General features: G+C 46.4%; 6 non-coding genes across 6 annotated transcripts; 2 read left to right on the top strand and 4 right to left on the bottom strand.

Moving 5' to 3' along the window:
- Positions 1-1548: 1548 nt before the first annotated feature.
- Positions 1549-1619, bottom strand: Trnag-gcc (transfer RNA glycine (anticodon GCC)). Its single transcript has one exon. It is a non-coding gene; the product is annotated as a tRNA-Gly (tRNA).
- Positions 1620-2684: 1065 nt separating this feature from the next.
- Positions 2685-2755, bottom strand: Trnag-gcc (transfer RNA glycine (anticodon GCC)). Its single transcript has one exon. It is a non-coding gene; the product is annotated as a tRNA-Gly (tRNA).
- Positions 2756-9293: 6538 nt separating this feature from the next.
- Trnag-gcc (transfer RNA glycine (anticodon GCC)) lies at positions 9294-9364 on the top strand. Its single transcript has one exon. It is a non-coding gene; the product is annotated as a tRNA-Gly (tRNA).
- A 245-nt stretch (positions 9365-9609) lies between these two features.
- Positions 9610-9680, top strand: Trnag-gcc (transfer RNA glycine (anticodon GCC)). Its single transcript has one exon. It is a non-coding gene; the product is annotated as a tRNA-Gly (tRNA).
- A 1909-nt stretch (positions 9681-11589) lies between these two features.
- On the bottom strand, positions 11590-11660 carry Trnag-gcc (transfer RNA glycine (anticodon GCC)). The gene has a single exon. It is a non-coding gene; the product is annotated as a tRNA-Gly (tRNA).
- Positions 11661-11897: 237 nt separating this feature from the next.
- On the bottom strand, positions 11898-11968 carry Trnag-gcc (transfer RNA glycine (anticodon GCC)). Its single transcript has one exon. It is a non-coding gene; the product is annotated as a tRNA-Gly (tRNA).
- Positions 11969-13025: the final 1057 nt, after the last annotated feature.

Raw genomic sequence — 13025 nt, 5'->3', positions numbered from 1 at the left:
ACTCGTATATGAAAAATGAAATTGATCATTAGAAAAAACCGAATCTGGACATCCATGAATTTTATCACCACAATTATTTCGCACCAGCGTCACAGACGATTCAAGGAGTGAGTGACGTTGCGACGGTCATTGCCTCGATTGCCTCGGAGCACGTGAGCCCTTGGGGGTTCAAAAACAGCGATACAAATTTCTATCAGACTCGACTGTGACCATCGCCACGACACTGATAGCGAGCGTGAAGTCTGTATTTTGTGACAGTTCTTACAATTGATTGCGTCCAATTTTCAGCCGATTGTGTCCAGGCCAGCAGCAGCAGCAGCAGCAGCGGCAGTACTGCTGTTAGAGGTATCCCTGACCCTTACTGCTGTTAGGGGATATCCCTGACCCTTACTGGTGTTAGGGGATATCCCTGACCCTTACTGGTGTTAGGGGATATCCCTGACCCTTACTGGTGTTAGAGGATATCCCTGTCCCTTACTGCTGTTAGGGGATATCCCTGACCCTTACTGCTGTTAGGGGATATCCCTGTCCCTTACTGATGTTAGAGGATATCCCTGACCCTTACTGCTGTTAGGGGATATCCCTGACCCTTACTGCTGTTAGGGGATATCCCTGACCCTTACTGTTGTTAGGGGATATCCCTGACCCTTACTGCTGTTAGGGGATATCCCTGACCCTTACTGCTGTTAGGGGATATCCCTGTCCCTTACTGCTGTTAGGGGATATCCCTGACCCTTACTGGTGTTAGGGGATATCCCTGACCCTTACTGCTGTTAGGGGATATCCCTGTGCCTTACTGCTGTTAGGGGATATCCCTGACCCGTTTACCGCTCTGTTAGACAGAGGCGGATGGTATCGGTTTATCTGTCGGGCAGACGACAAGCATCGAATGAAGCAGGTTCGATATTCTCTCATAATTTCGTTACTGCCGCGCGATCTGTGTCTAATTGAGGAGGCGATACTCGACAGGAATCTGAGTTACGGTGTGTTCCACGCAGACGATGAGAGATATTGACCTGACTATTGATATCAGAGACATTACTGGCGCTACTAAGTGTGAAAGTGTTGAGAAGCTAATAAACGAAATTGATTTGACAGACCAGTTATAAATCTAGTGTTTCTATTCACTGGGGGAAGGGGGGAGATGTCGATGGGAATCCGTACACACGTGGAATTCTATGCAATAAAGCATAATCTTTCGTATATTGATTTGGATTTGGTCGAATCTTATATGGATTGAAATCAGTGCATTTTAAAGTGATTTTTAGCTTTAGAATCAAACGTTGACCCCGAGAACGGCGTGACAGGAACTTACGAGAGGCGGTAACTGTGAGACGGGAACTGTGAGGCGGCAACTGTGAGGCGGCAACTGTGAGGCGGCAACTGTGAGGCGGCAACTGTGAGGCGGCAACTGTGAGGCGGCAACTGTGAGGCGGCAACTGTGAGGCGGCAACTGTGAGGCGGCAACTGTGAGGCCGGTCCTGTACTTCATTATGTCGCTGCGTTGATTTAATAGAACAATTTTGTAAAAACTGACAAAAATATTTTTGCATCGGCCGGGAATCGAACCCGGGCCCCCCGCGTGGCAGGCGAGAATTCTACCACTGAACCACCGATGCTTCTTGGTATAGAAGTTAACTGAGGCCTTTAAATAATATGTATATCTAACAAGGACAAGCGACACGATGAAACCAGGTGTGCTTGATGTTACCCAGTTATGTATTTTCTGCGTGTCGCCTGCATTAAATGATATTTGACTTAAACTTGATAAGGGAATTGTGCGACACAATCCCAGATGACCTATCTACCAGTGGACCAATTTAACCAAACCACGTGGGCTAGATTGCGACCAGTACCATGACTGCTCATGAACGAAACGACTGGGTCTTGATCGGTTGCTGATTTCAGTTCGGATCGGGAACTATTTCAACGATAAAAACCGAAGCCAATTGGAAGCCGAAAAGAGATAAAAAGATGCATCGACCAAACGTCGTCCATGATTTATTCCCAACTTGATACAATGAACGAACACAGATCACACGTCACTCTTTCAAGTGCATATATTAGTTTCTGGCCATGATTGAGGACATTTTTGGCTCCACAAATCGTCCAACACTATTAACCCCAATTTGATACGGGTGACACGTGACTCCTTAAATCACCACGTGACACCAGTATCTGCGCAATCATTGACAACAGCCGTAACTAATGGCAATCCCACATTAACCGCCATCTCGGGCTGATTCGTAACGATCTCAACGAGCTGGTCTCCTCTCCTCTCTTAGCGCGTTCTGTTATCTTCTCCGGCGGGTAAATTCTGAATATACCCGGACGCATTCATTTATCCGTCACGTGATAGTTTGGGCTTCTCCGGGGAAGTTTAAAGTGAGTGACTCCCGGAGCAGGTTACTGTAAACTTCCCCGGGGAAGCCCGAACTATGACGTGACGTATAAATCGAACGCACTAATAAAACATCGATAATGACGTCACATTTTCCTCAACCTTGACTCGGTAACTAGGAGATTATAAAACACGACTTTATTTTCTGAAACGACGTTGCTATAGTTCGGAAGGTGCAGTTTAGTGGTGGGTGGTTTAAAATACAGTTGTACCAATTATAGAGGTTACAGTTGTACAAGTCAACTAACTAAACCCATCAACTATCTCCTTCAGAAAAAAAGATTGCATCGGCCGGGAATCGAACCCGGGCCCCCCGCGTGGCAGGCGAGAATTCTACCACTGAACCACCGATGCTTGTTCTTTGGTCTACAATCTAAAGTCTAAAAGTCCAATCCAGGACAATTTGAAAACGGGCAGCAGGTGTGTTTGACATTTGACAATATATTTTATTTAACTATAAGTCAATAGCACAAATCATTGGTAGGCCAATAACCAGACCAGGCCACGGAGTAGACCAGCCAGGGAGAGTGACCGTAGCAGAGGCCATGTGTCGTGACCAGCAAGGGGGTAGTGACCAGCCAGTAGTAGACCAGCCAGGGGGAGTGACCATAGCAGAGGCCATGTGTCGTGACCAGCAAGGGGGTAGTGACCAGCCAGTTGTAGACCAGGCAAGGGGAGGGGTAGACCAGAGCAGAGGCCACGTGTCGTGACCAGCCGGGGGTAGTGACCAGCCAGCGGTAGACCAGGCCAGGGGGAGTGACCGTAGCAGAGGCCATGTGTCGTGACCAGCCGGGGGGTAGTGACCAGCCAGCGGTAGACCAGGCCAGGGGATTGACCAGAGCTGAGGCCACGTGTCGCGACCAGCCGGGGGTAGTGACCAGCCAGCGGTAGACCAGGCCAGGGGGTTGACCAGAGCAGAGGCCACGTGTCGTGACCAGCCGGGGGGTAGTGACCAGCCAGCGGTAGACCAGGCCAGGGGGTTGACCAGAGCAGAGGCCACGTGTCGTGACCAGCCGGGGGGTAGTGACCAGCCAGCGGTAGACCAGGCCAGGGGGTTGCCCAGAACAGAGGCCATGTGTCGCGACCAGCCGGGGGGTAGTGACCAGCCAGTAGTAGACCAGACAAGGGGAGGGGTAGACCAGAACAGAGGCCATGTGTCGCGACCAGCCGGGGGGTAGTGACCAGCCAGCGGTAGACCAGGCCAGGGGGTTGACCAGAACAGAGGCCATGTGTCGCGACCAGCCAAGGGTCGATGACCAAAGCGGACACCACGTGTCATGACTAGTAAAGATCTCTAACGCATAACCATATCGTGACGTCGTTGTAACTGAGTGTTTGGTTGACCACACACGGAATCTGATAGCTGTAGTTAATGGACACAGTGTGCGTGAAGTGGACGATATAATCTGTGCGGCCTGTTTGACTCGGTCACTGTCAGCCACTCAAGAGCTTCATCCGTCATCGAGTACGCTTCTTCCACTTATCCGTGTTATCCCTAAATGCAGGACACCGGCGCCGGATCGTGTCCGTGTCAACAAGGAATCGAGCGAAACGGCAGGTAATCCCTGTAATCCAACCCTGTAATCCAGTGAAGGTAGATACGTAATCGAAGTTGACTTTATACGGACGAAATAACTACGCATTTAAAAAATTGGAACCGACTATAGAGCTCATAGAACTATGACGCTGTATCCCTCTATAGTGTGTTCCTTTCCTGATTACTTCGGACTTCAGTCACATTTTGTTTAGAGGCTAAATTTGGCCCGGAACATCTGGTTGCACGGGTGTCAAAAGGTGTCACCCGTGCCTGTTTGTTCCGAACGAAAACCGTCGGACCGTCAGGCCCGAGCCCAATTTCAGCACGGATCAAATCATTGCTGAACCGGTTCCGGAAGTGACTCACTTCGCTTTGTTTAAGCATTGTTTAGTATCGAGTGAGTAGTTTAAAAACGTGTGAGTCTTATTAGGCACGGGCCGAATTTTAATCTGGTCTATCTATCTATCTATCTATGACCTGTGATCTAATATAGTAGGGGGCGCCATGACAGCTGGCAGCAATTCCGCGTGCCCAAGTAGATCGATTTTAGACTCTCTGGTCTGATTCGGTCAAACTTGGCGCAGGGTCTGTATTCCTCAACGACTGACTATCAGGTGCGTGCGCCCACGTATATTTTAAAGATGCAGTGATAAACTGGTAAAATCTCGTCTGCTCTGCCTCGCCGTCACCGGCCGCCTCCGTGTGTGATTGCGTTATGTTTGTCTAATCGCGCTGCGGCTAAATATTTGCGAGCAGTAATTAACGAGCGATTCTAATGACAGATCACGATGTGTAATGATAGAAGAGCTGGTGGTGTTTGTATTAAAAACACCACCAGTTCTAAAGACACGATTTGAACAGATCAGAGAAACCACCGTCCCTGTTAAAATGAATAGCATACAGCGAAGTCTGAACTCAGGATCCAGTTCCACAGTTGTGAGTTTGAGTTAACTCTGAACTTAGGATCTAGTTCCACAGTTGTGAGTTTGAGTTAACTCTGAACTTAGGATCCAGTTCTACAGTTTGTGAGTAAAGCCTAGCGCACATCGACAGTGCGATTGGAGACAACTAGTTGCAAGGCAGTTTTCGGCGCATGAGAGGAACTGGCTGGATACGATCAGTTGCTTGAATGTGTCGATGTGAGCGAGCTTACGATTGGTAAGCGTCGATCTATCTCCAGTTCCGGCCAGTTGCCCATGTTCTACTTTTGAGCAACTGGCTGAACTAGCCGGGGTTTTTCAGAGCCTCGATAGGCTGTCAGTGAACAACTCGTGAAGGAAGGAAGGTTCAGAAAGGTCTTTGTACGTCACCATAAGGACCTTGTACACGACAGGAAGTTCTTTGATTATATTTGATTATTATATTTGTTCTATGATATTCTAGATTCAATATATTTACGGCATCGTTTGCTGCTGCTGCTGCTGCTGCTGCTGCTGCTGCCGCCGCCGCTGCTGCTGCTGCTGCTGCTGCTGCTGCCGCTGCTGCTACTTTCCCTCTCAACTAACACGACAACCTCTTAATAAAACTACTAATACCGGCATCAAACTAGCTATTCATACTTCATCATCAATCATTGATGCTAGCTAGGTCTCTCTCAGCAATCTTTCAAGTGATACGCAAGATGATGATCTGCTGGTGCCATGCAGCAGCTGCTGGTGCTGATGCCGCTGCATACGATCGCCGTGATTGAAGCACCTTTCAATCAACTCATTCCAATCCGTAATAAACTGACAATAAACTTACAATAAAACAACTAACAATTCCACCAGAGTATTGATTTTTGTTTTTAAACAGGGCAATCAGTGCACACAGTAGACACAGTTCCACAGTTCACACAGTTCCACAGTTCCACAGTGGATCCGACTCTACACGACTGTGTACGATTTACTTGGAAGTCCTTTAAATCGTTCACATTCCTCTCTGGACTTACTCGGAATTTCCGATAGCTTTCGAATGGAGATAATAAATCGTTTTCGGTGACGACACAGAGTTTCCGTGCAAAGCAGGGACAGGGAGAGGGAGAGGGAGAGAGAGAGGGAGAGAGAGAGAGAGAGAGAGAGAGAGGGGAGAGAGAGAGAGAGAGAGAGAGAGAGAGAGAGAGAGAGAGAGAGGGAGGAGGGAGAGGGATGGAGAGAGGGACAGTGACAGGGACAGGGAGAGAGACAGAGACAGTGAGAGGGACAGGGACAGGAACGGGGACTGGGAGAGAGAGAGAGGGAGAGGGACAGGGACAGGAACAGGGACAGGGAGAGAGAGAGAGGGAGAGGGACAGGGACAGGGAGAGAGACAGGGACAGGGACAGGGACAGGGACAGGGATAGGGACAGGGACAGAGAGAAGAGAGAGGGACAGAGAGGTACAAGAAGAGGGGGAGAGGGGGAGCGGTAAACAGGTTAGGGACAGGACGGGGGACATGGAGAAGGAGAATGCTCTGTAAACACCAGACATTAGACATTTATCAGCCCACTTTCATAGACTGATCGTCCACATTTCAAGAGACACTAAAATCGAGATATTCCATTATAAATTGCTTTCTTTCCTCACAAAATTCTCGCACGAGAACACGAGATTTTGCGAGATTAGCACTATACAAACCGGTATTGTAAATGTTGCGATGCTGAAACGTTGATATCGGTAAAAACGAAGCAGAAACGTTGAAGTAGCAGCGGCAGAATTGCAGCAGAACCGCAGGTGCGATTTCGTAGATTAGGTTTATTGCTGCGATATCTAACGGTAATTGAGTCGAATGCCGACGAACGACCGAGATCCTTTTTAGATGAAAACGAATAGCTGCTGATACGGAACGACAGGTTGCGTTTTCAATTAAATTGCATTCTCTCTGCAGAGCGACGGGGGAGGGGTCGGGGCGTCTGTTTTACTCAAAACAGTTTATCGTGCTGATATGGAGGGGGTTTACTGTGAAGCGAGGATTTCCAGCCGTTAAAGTTAAAGGGGCGTTATCAGTTTCATTAATTTCTATTGTCTTAGCAAATTGAATCGAGAGAATTCGGTTTCACGAAAAAGTTTAAGCCTTAAACGGTTAAGTTTGAATTGTTGTCCTCTTTGAATACATGAAATAACCAATTGCGATTACAACAAAAATTTGAGTTAAAATTTTTTATGAAACCGGGCCCTGTTGTTTATTGTTTTGAAGAAGAAGTGTTTTGTTGTCATACTTCCAATTATTATAGACACAAAGAAAAAGATTTTAAATCTCATCTCGCGTGGCGTAAAGCATAACTTTGTCTGCCTTGCGTTTTGGATCACCCAGAGTAGCTCAAACTAGCGACACCTGGTGGATCCTCACTTGCCACATGCGGAATCCTCCATTGCCGCAGTAGTTGATGCCCCAATTGCATACAAGCGACACCTGGTGGATCATCACTTGCCACAAGTGGAATCCTCTTTTGCCGCAGTAGTTGGTGTCCTACTGCACACTAGCGACACCTGGTGGATCATCACTTGCCACACGTGGAATCTTCTATTGCCGCATTAGTTGGTATCCTACTGCACACTTGCGACACCTGGTGGATCCTAACATGCCAAGGAGTCCTCGTAGGTCCATCAGAGTCGGATATCGTCTGCCATCGTGACAGTTCACGTTCGACCTTGACCTGGCGACTGTAGGTGACACCGCGGGTAGGTCAGGTATAATTCGATGCCGCCCATTCTCTGCAACGTCGTCGCTTAGGCGGAAAATTAACGAAACAAGTTTTATAAATTCAGAGCACGCGCGTTCGTCTGCTGTGCGATGAGCTGACGCAATCAAACATCGTCGGGTTCTATTTATTCTGATTGAACCCGACTTCTATCTACATATCGCCGCAATCAGCGACACCTATCGACAGAGAGTCGTATTCGAACACGCAAGCGCGTTTAAGTGCCAGCGCAATGCCCTCTCCCTCTCTCCCTCTCTCCCTCTCTCCTCTCCCTCTCTCCCTCTCTCCCTCTCTCCCTCTCTCCCTCTCCCTCTCCCTCTCTCCCTCTCCCTCTCCCTCTCTCCCTCTCCCTCTCCCTCTCCCCCTCTCTCCCTCTCTCCTCTCTCCCTCTCCCTCTCTCTCCCTCTCTCCCTCTCTCCTCTCCCTCTCTCCCTCTCTCCTCTCCCTCTCTCTCTCTCTCTCTCCCTCTCTCCTCTCCCTCTCTCCCTCTCTCCCTCTCCCTCTCTCCTCACCCTCTCCCTCTCTCCCTCTCTCCTCTCCCGCTCCCTCTCCCCGTCCATCTCTAATTCCCTCCATGCTTCTTCCATCCAACTCGACTAAATACCTTTTAAATCAGTGCTACAGCAATTTATTGTTCCATGCGCAATAAATTGCGCAGTGATCTAATGTTATTCTGCACTGATTGGTACTTGAAAGTTCTCCCCAGAAATCAGAGCGGAACCGGATTAGTTTTCTTCTTCCTCCTCTCACCGAGGAGAGAGTCGTAATCTCCACCGGGATCATTATTATTGTTGCTAGCAGTAAACAACAATAAAATCGTCTGCTTCTCGCTGGGGTGACATTTTATATCGATCGTTCATCCGTCACGAGATGAATCCGATTAAAGCGTGCACTGTATTCGATGACGTCATCGTGATTTGGAGAAAAAGAAATCCGGCGCCCGCGCGTGTGTTCGACATCCTGTGTTTTCGTCATTTTTTCAAACGATCAAAAGAAAACGGATTCGATTGTTGCCGTGTTGTCGCGCGTGACGACACCTTTTAAAACCTCTAGAAGAGCTTAAAACTTCAAACACACCTGCGTACTTCTTATCGTCCTACTTACTTGTGACGTCACGGATTTCGATGTAACGTCACTGGCTAATTGTTCGCAGAACAAGCAATGTACATAGCGTGAGATTGCCGCAAATATTCTGACTACAAGGATTATTCAATTTTCGAAAAAAAAGTGAAAATAAACAAAGTCCACCTAATTCGGAACAGGGTGTCTCAAAAAAATGAGTTACCGTTAGCTATTAACTATAATTGGAACAATTTTTGGGGGAGGGGGTAAGGTTCAATGGTAGATGTATCTTGCCCCCTCGATGGGACTGAAACCTGTAGGATACAAATCACAACTTCCAACGTTCTACCAACATCCTATTGAAGTCTAACGGCCCACAAGGAGAGGCTGGGGTTAGATTCCCAGCCGATGCAAACAAAGTTACTTTTCGAAATTACTTTTGCGTTGTCTTAAATAAAGCATTCTGAAGGAATCGGGTTTTTTCTGGGAGCTTTTACTTATTAAATCGGTTGATTTATGCTCAGCTTTAGACAGTGTCTTCAATACTGCAAAAACTATCGATGTCATATACACCTGCACTTTGCAAAGTGTCCTGCATTTGACTTGGGGACTTAAGATTAAAGATTTGTCATCAAGCATCGGTGGTTCAGTGGTAGAATTCTCGCCTGCCACGCGGGGGGCCCGGGTTCGATTCCCGGCCGATGCAAAGTTATTTTTTGAAATTCATTTTTGCCACGTTTAAAACACATTGTGGATATAAGAATCTATTTTTCTGTGAGATTCTACATTTGTAACTGTTCTGCACCGATCGGAAATGAGGCTCAGCTTTAATACAATGTGTTTTAATACTGCACAAGCTAAAGTATATATCATCATTGTCAAACACACCTGCACGTTTTCAAAGTGTCATGGATCGGTATTCTTCACTTGAGATTTGGCAAGACTTCATAGGCATCGGTGGTTCAGTGGTAGAATTCTCGCCTGCCACGCGGGGGGCCCGGGTTCGATTCCCGGCCGATGCAATCATGTTTTTGTGAACTTTATCCTATTTTTACATTATTCACTTTTAGTAATATTACCCGGTACTTATCATATCACGCCGTGAAATCGAACCGAGTTCCACGGGTCCACGGGTCCACGGGTCCACGGGTCCACGGGTCCACGGGTCCACGGGTCCACGGGTCCACGGGTCCACGGGTCCACGGGTCCACGGGTCCACAGGTCCACGAGTGAAAGTAAAATGAGATCCATCCGGCGATTATTTTTTCCAGCTTTGGGTCAAATATTAACCGCAATCTTTGGAACTGAATCCTGAACTTTGGGTCTAACTCAAACCACTTGTCTGATAGTGGAAACTGAAAGTGGACCCTGGACAACACTGACTACCAGTACGGACGGAATTATCGCTATTTGAAATGATATGACAGACGATCAGTGACGTGTGGCCTTCAAGCCGTTGCAAGTTACAAGTATATTATATATATGTTTGTATATTTCATCTGGCATTTCCACCGCAAGCAGTAGAAGGGCTTTTTTCTATTTCCAATTATAACCGCAGCTCGGGTCGGAACAACCACCTGTCACATAGCGATGGACCAATTGACGGCTTAATGAGGCTGGAATTGACAACCACCATATCATTTATCTTCTATCGGTGTATGGCTTGGTGCACGAGTAACTACCACTGCTTGTTGCACATACACACTTTAGATTGGATTTCATCGTGAGACAGAGGGGAGGGGGATGGAGTCATCTTTCTTCATCGAACGTTCGCGAACTCTATTGTTGCGTGGTCACTAGGTTACCGCGCAGATACTAGCGCGTATTTTCCGACCTGGTATCCGATACGTGGCGCTAGTGTGAAATCAGGCATCTGTGTAATACTGTTATGAATGACAAAGCTACAGGGTCCGATCTAAGCACTTGTCCGATTGTAGCTGCTGCTGTGGCAATCGAGTATCCGATAGGTGGCACTCGCGTCAGTCATGTGTAATACGGTTAATAAATGATAAAGCTACACTGTGGCAATCGAGTATCCGATAGGTGGCACTATTGTAAAGATTCTCCACCGGCCTAGCAGCAATCTGCGCACCGCCTCGGAGTGATTGGTAATTCTATACGGCATGTGGTCGCGGATGTGATTTCGACGGCCAATTCGTTATGTACGACGTGTATAGATACCTGATAATCAGTAGTCTTTTCGGCGGCGGCATCGAGCACTGATTGCTCGCGCGGAGAGAGAGAGCGAGTCAGACAACCGCGCAACCGGAAGTCAGTTGCCGCAATCATTGATGCTGACGAGCGAGTGAGCGTTTTAGCTTCGTGCTACGAGTTTGTACCAGACTGCGAGTCGGCAAGTTTGCGAGTTTGCTGTAGTAGAATCCAAACTGGGCTCGTCTTCCGAGAAACCCTTTACAGTAGGATGAATATCCGTATATGAAGCGATAGAGAAATACGTGTGCCTTTAATTCGTTATTCTTTATTCGATATTCTTTACTTCGTCATTGGTTATTCTATTTTCCATATGCGCTGCCGTATGGAAGAGAAATTCGAAATTATCGCGTAAAAAACGTTCGTTATTGTTGCCACGCGATCGTGAAAATCTAATGATTTGAAACTTTCTTTTTTATGAATCCGATTTTCGAAAATAGTAAACGATTACGCAATTTGAGGTAATATTGTATCATTAACATAGGTAATCGAATACCGTTTATATGTAATTCTACCGTTCCGGGCTCAATTTAACAATTAATTTCGTTACTTTACCGTTGTATTTCCCGGCGTTTAAAACGATCGTGACGATCGTAATCATCGTAATCATCGTAGTAGTTACGCACTCGTATAGGTACTTCTTTATAAGCATGGCGTGATAAGTAATAGTTATGTTAATATGTAAAAGTAATATCGTTATTGTTTGCGTGAAAAAGAAATTGCATCGGCCGGGAATCGAACCCGGGCCCCCCGCGTGGCAGGCGAGAATTCTACCACTGAACCACCGATGCCCATGAGAATACTTTGAATCTCAAGTCTTAAATTCCGATCCAGAACAGTTGCAAAGCGCAGGTGTGTTTGACATTTGATGATATATACTTTTGAACCTTACACAGTATCAAAAAGGCATTGTATCAAGCTGAGCCTCATTTCCGATGGTGCAGGCTAGTTACAAATGTAGAATCATGCAGAAAAAAAACTCGATTCATAATATTCAAAGTGCAAAAATAAATTTCGAAAAATGAACTTGCATCGGCCGGGAATCGAACCCGGGCCCCCCGCGTGGCAGGCGAGAATTCTACCACTGAACCACCGATGCTCAATTTACATATGCAAATTTCGTCAAACATGTTTAGGCGTAAGCGCAAACAGCTGTTGAACCTGATATGAATGATGAAATCTTGAATGTGTAAAGATAAGATGTCAGGGCATCGATGATTCGATTTTACAACAAACGTTTCCATTTAAGAAAAAATCATTGCCTTAGTGCGCGGAAATCGAGGGTTTTTATGCACCATCTCAAGAACCAGTTAGCAATTCAAACAACGAAGGAGAACACTCCGCGGATAGCTGATAATTGATTCCATATAACGACCCAGTACGCGGATGATTACCGATATCCTCAATTTCTGCTTTCACGAAAAAACCACCCGCGCCGAGGCCTCAACGTTGTTATTGTCAAAAAAGAACACCGATCGATTTTATCGATTTTCCTATCACCCGTCACTGTGGCTCGTTCGGAGTATTTGTCTAATAGTTTGTTATACTGTGCGGCAGAAGATACATTTTTTCAATATGTTCCCGGCCGCCCGGTGAGTACAGACACAGTGAGACGATGTTTGCCGCAGTTGTTATTGCTATTGTAGATTATTAAGAGTAGAGACCTCAGTCACTGGTTACACTTAACACCGTGTTACCAGTGTAACGCGCCGACGACAACATCTCTCCGAGATAAGACACAGACATTAATATTATATCTTCAACGAATCGAGTAGTACTTTATCAGTCGAAATTGTGAAAAAAAATTATCTCGTATGTCACCTAGGGGCTTCCGTAAGTAGAACTATATCTCTTTCCATGCGACTTTCCTGGAAACCAGATCCTGAGATTTTGCGAACTTTATTTCGAAAAAAAAAAATTTTTATATAGGTATGACTAGTTTATTAGACGCACGAGCTTTCGCTACTAATATCTGGTAGCTTCATCATCCTGTTCATTCAACTCATATTCTAGTAGTATTTTATAGGTGTGACAAGTTCTCGCTAGTAATGTATCGTAGCTTCATCGGGTGAATGAGTAAAGATTTGATCAGATTTGATCAAAATTAAACGTTTTAACTATTCCGAGCTAGTAAAAAAATTACTGCGGGGCATTTG

The sequence above is a fragment of the Tubulanus polymorphus genome, chromosome 8 (genome assembly GCF_964204645.1).
Source record: "Tubulanus polymorphus chromosome 8, tnTubPoly1.2, whole genome shotgun sequence".
NCBI lineage: Eukaryota > Metazoa > Nemertea > Palaeonemertea > Tubulaniformes > Tubulanidae > Tubulanus > Tubulanus polymorphus.
The sequence above is the reverse complement of the archived record's forward strand: the minus strand, read 5'-3'. Positions and strand labels throughout refer to the sequence as shown.